The sequence below is a fragment of the Kryptolebias marmoratus genome, linkage group LG9 (assembly GCF_001649575.2).
Source record: "Kryptolebias marmoratus isolate JLee-2015 linkage group LG9, ASM164957v2, whole genome shotgun sequence".
Classification (NCBI taxonomy): domain Eukaryota; kingdom Metazoa; phylum Chordata; class Actinopteri; order Cyprinodontiformes; family Rivulidae; genus Kryptolebias; species Kryptolebias marmoratus.
Genome location: NC_051438.1, coordinates 6,355,061 through 6,359,705, shown reverse-complemented (window position 1 = coordinate 6,359,705; position 4,645 = coordinate 6,355,061). Strand labels below are relative to the sequence as shown.

At 44.0% G+C, this 4,645-nt stretch overlaps 1 protein-coding gene across 4 annotated transcripts in view; it reads right to left on the bottom strand.

The window, feature by feature from the left end:
• Positions 1-4,614, bottom strand: part of il1rapl2 (interleukin 1 receptor accessory protein-like 2) — a 562,673-nt gene extending 558,059 nt beyond the window's left edge. For all 4 annotated transcript variants that reach the window (XM_025007400.1, XM_025007402.1, XM_025007401.1 and 1 more), the window contains exon 1: positions 3,420-4,614. The gene's annotated coding sequence lies outside the window, so the exon portion shown is untranslated. The remainder of the gene's footprint in view (positions 1-3,419) is intronic.
• Between the last annotated feature and the right edge of the window lie 31 nt (positions 4,615-4,645).

Below are 4,645 nucleotides of genomic sequence, written 5' to 3'. Positions count from 1 at the left end.
ATTATTAACTCCAGGAGATTTGATATTTGACACTTTATAAGAGTTAAGGTACCAACTCTCCAAAAAGAGTTAAATTAACACTTTCTGGTGTGGACCCATATAGACACTTTAAAAGTGTTGAAATCAAATCTGACAGTGTTAATCTGGACCTCCTGGATTTGCTGTGTACATGCTAACACAGGCCTGCTTATTTTTTTATGTTAATGGTTGTAAAAGTCTACACATTATTATTATTATTTGGCTTTTTCTGCCAAACAAGGATGTTTTTTGGCGTGTCTGCCCATTGGTTCCATCTGTACAATTCCTCCCCTGATATCATTTCTCAAGAACATCTTTGCTGCATCCTGGGCTCTGTGCTGCCCAGGCGCACCAGCAGGCAGTGCAAGGCCATCTATCATGAAACCCCGCTGGGGTTCCGCCAACTATTTTCTTACAAAATGGCAGAGTCCAGATGGGACCTCTCACCACATTTCAGGTGCCTTATTGATAGCTGTTGCAGAAGTTGTCTTTGGAATATTTAGCATTCATTACAGTTTGTGAATATTTGTGGTGATTATGTGTCTTATTTACCTGCTTCATTGCTTCAGTTTCACTTGTCCTGTAGTCAGTCTGCCCCTATATGTATGGATATATGGATTTTTAGTTGCCTATATGTGTTCCACACCTGTGTTCTTTGTCATTTGCCTTCTTTTGTTTCCAGTTTGTACCTCACCCTATTTCTTTCCTGTGCAGTATACAGATTTCTTTAATTGAATGTTTGGATCAACCACACCAACCTCACTTTTTGTGCTTGAAAGCTGCTCAGTACTCTGATTTGTATGCTGTTGTGCATTTGGGTCCTCCCTCTTTTTTCTGACCTGAACACACAAATGCGTGATATTCAACTAAAGTAAATGTCTGTTTTTGTTGTTGTGCTATTGTATTTTCTTCTCCCCAACTTCACACTCATCTCTGTCTAGTGCGACCCCTCAGAGGGGGACTGGTTTCCTCAGTTGGGCACCATCCATTTTCTATAGCCACTTGGTCCTGTGCAGGGTCACGAGGAGCTGGTACTTATTTCCAGCATTCATTGGGTGAGAAGTGAAGTACATCCTGAACAGCTCGCCAGTCCATCTTGAGACCAGCACAGAGACTAACAACCATGGATGTACACAATCACACCCAAGGTCAATTTGGAATCACTGAATAATCTAACATGACTGTTTTTAGACTGTGGAAAGAAATCCGGATTACTGAAAGGAAACGTATGCATGCACAAAGAGAACGTGCAAACTCCACACAGAACCCCCCAATCCCAGTTTAAAACTCGGGACATTACACCTTTTCACCTTTAATACCTTTTAAATACATTTATATTTTCATTGCATGACCTGAACATGTAATGAGTTAATTCTTTCTCAAGGAATTTTTTTCTGTCCTTTATTTCTGCTGTCCTTCTCTCGTGGCTGCACCCCTCACCCCCCGCTGTAAACTATCCACCTCCGTCCATATCCTAGTAATAAATGGCTGCTGTTGGTCAATGTGACGTTCTGCAGCCAGTTCATCTACCCACTGGTCAGATCTATACGACACAGGCATCACACAATAAATCAACACACACATATACACCTGCAGCCTCTGGTGGAAGCTCAGTCTCCTTCTATTCTGACGATTGATGTGCACGTTGTTACTAAATGGCTGAGATAATTAAACCCTACACATCCCTCCTATTTCTGTAGGTGTGTGTGAGAGTGTGTGTGTGTATGTGTAAATGCCTTCCTGGTGCATTGTAACTCACACATACAGTTTATCAGAACACACACACACCCACTCTGCCGTTCCCTCTCTCTACTCAAACATGCTGTCAACACTATAAACCCACAGTTTCTGTCACTGATCGCTGACAAACACACACACACACATATTTTCTATTCCTCAGCACACGCTCACAGAGAGGAAATAAGAGGGAGAGACAGAGATGGAAAGCACCTGCTTGTGTTGTAAAGCTCTCACACAAACGTGCCTGTGTTCCAGACGACTTGAACAAATGGGAAAATTATACAGTTGAGCCTAAACGGCGTCCTTTCACCCAAAGGTGCATCACCCCCCGGCCAGCTGAAGGGAATTCTTGGATTACAAGTGCAAGAGAGAAAGGGGGAAGGGGAGGGAGTTAAGCATCCCAAACCCACACATTTGGCAGATAACAAGATTAGAAAATAAATAGTTCTTGTTCATCTGAGTTTCTGACTATACAATTACCACAATACGATTTGGAACAAACTGAAGGAAAAAGTATTTGAAGTCACATAGAAACATGACATGAGTGAGATTCAAATGATGCAACTTATCACAAAGACCACAGATAGCCAGTACAACTATAAAGAAAGCATGCAAAAACAAACAAACATTTGTGAAAGAAACAAAAAGAGAGAAAATACTTCAAGAGGCTGCAAAGAGACTCAGAATGACTGTAAAAAGATGGTCTTTGTCCTCAGAGGAGTGTGTGGGAGCCTGGCTCTTCTATATGAGACACTGGGGATCTTTTCCTTGTCTTTACTCAAAGGTTTTGATGTTTCGTGATAACATCCCTGATTAAAGCCCTAAAAAAGAGAGAAGTTTGGGGGGTGGGGGGTGCACAAATGTGAACTCAGTGAAACATGTTCCTGTGTTGGTGCTCTTTGGCCCATCGCTGATTCTCTTCCCTGAGGTTTCACATGTGATGCCAGGCTTTTAGCACACTCATGTTTTGTCTCTCTCTTACACACACACACACTCACACACACACACACACACACACACACACACACACTGTCTAATGAATAAATAACGGGACACCCTAATGTCTGTGTATTAAACTCAAGACTGAAAAATGAAGTCATTAACATTCATACTGGACATTTCCCGAAGTTTTCACAGACAAACACACAGCATACTGCCAAAAAACTACCACTTCACACACAATAGCCAAACACTTCCACGACACCCACTTTCGCACACTCCCAACTACACACATACTCTCACACACTCCAACTACACTGACGGCTGGAGCTCAGGAAATAAAGAGGTCGTCCGTTAATCTAAAGGTTGGTGGCTGGGTCTTGACCCTCCCACCCACCCACCCACCCTCCGCCGCNCCGCTGTGTGTTGGAAGTAAAAGCGCTTTGAGTGGTAAGTAAAAGTAGAAAAACACCATGTAAGTACAGCCAAAATTCGATTTTATTTCATTTTACACGCACCTGGTAGGCTACTCTCACACACTAAGTTCTGGATGCTCTCTTCCTCACCTTTATATGGGCACGCACGGACAAGGTGCACGTGCACACGCTCACCCTCTTTCCGTTTTGCGCCTCTCTAAGAACAAACACTGCGGCTCGCAAAGTGAAGCCGGCGCACCGGCCGACGCGCGCGCGTAAAAGGCACCGCGCGCCGTGCTCTCTTACCTCTGGCTTCGGCGGAACTAATCCCGAATCCGAGCGGTGCAGATGACTCAGTGTTGACCAGGCGAAAAATGTGCTGAAATAATCCCACCTCTGACTCTGACACAGACCCAAGCGGCAGAGACAAATTTCTTCGCTCCAAAGTGACGGGACAAAATAACAGATGGATAAAAAAATAAGATTTTTTTTTTTTTAAGGATCGTCTCTTAATTCTTTCTCCACAACAAGATGCGCGTTACAGCCTTTATCAGACGGCCTCTGGGGCTGCAGCAGGAATTAAAATCTCCCCTCTCCTCCTCCACCTCCTCCTCCTCCTTGAAGATGCTGGCTGAAGTCCGCTCCGGTTCGCCGCAGTTAACGCATTCCCAGCTCCGGTTCGCCCGGCTCCCCCGTCTGTCCCGCTCCTGTCTTTCAGGACGGGACGTTGGAGACAGACAGAGGACACCCCTCTGCTCTCGCCGCGTCTCTGTCCAGGAAGTGGTGTGGAAGAGCGGGCTCCACTTTGCGCAGCCAAAAATAACTTCCAATCTCCAAACTGGAGCCCCGGAGAAGCGAAGCGCCTCGGCTGAAACGATCTGCAGCTGAAATCCACACAGAGAGAGGAGCTGCTGGTTGGAAGCAGAAGTTTAGATCCCTTCTGCCATGCTTTGCAGGCTTTCAACACCCCCTGTGGTGTTCTATTCAGCTTTACTCACTATAAAGTTGGAAAACCTTTTGTGCATCATGTTCAATGCGTTCTGGGCTCTTTTTTCTGATTTTTTTTTTTACATCAGTCTTAACTTAAAGATTCTTGAACCAAAATGAACATAAATCACACTCTTTTATGATAAGTTTAGGATCAGTTTCAGATTAGAGATTAATCGATAAACCTGTCCAGATGTGCTGTTGGAAAAAGGATGCAAGCTGGAGCTTCTCCTTAAATCCCGCACAAGTCCAAGTTTTCCTGCTTATAATGTCCAATAGTTATTTAGTTCAATTAAATCGATCAATCCAGGTACACAAAACAACTAATCGATTAAAACGTGTCCTGTTCTTTAAACCCGAATGGGACGTTTCTCTGGAAAGAAGAATCCCTCTCCTTTCATTCCCTTTTTTGACTTTTCCTTCACTCCCTCACAGGACAGGGGTGGGGTGGGGGAGGTTTGGGGATCCCCTCTTCTTCTCAGTAGTGATCCTAGACTGTCCTCAAAAAGCCAAAATTACACTTTACAAAAAAAAAAAAAAAAAAA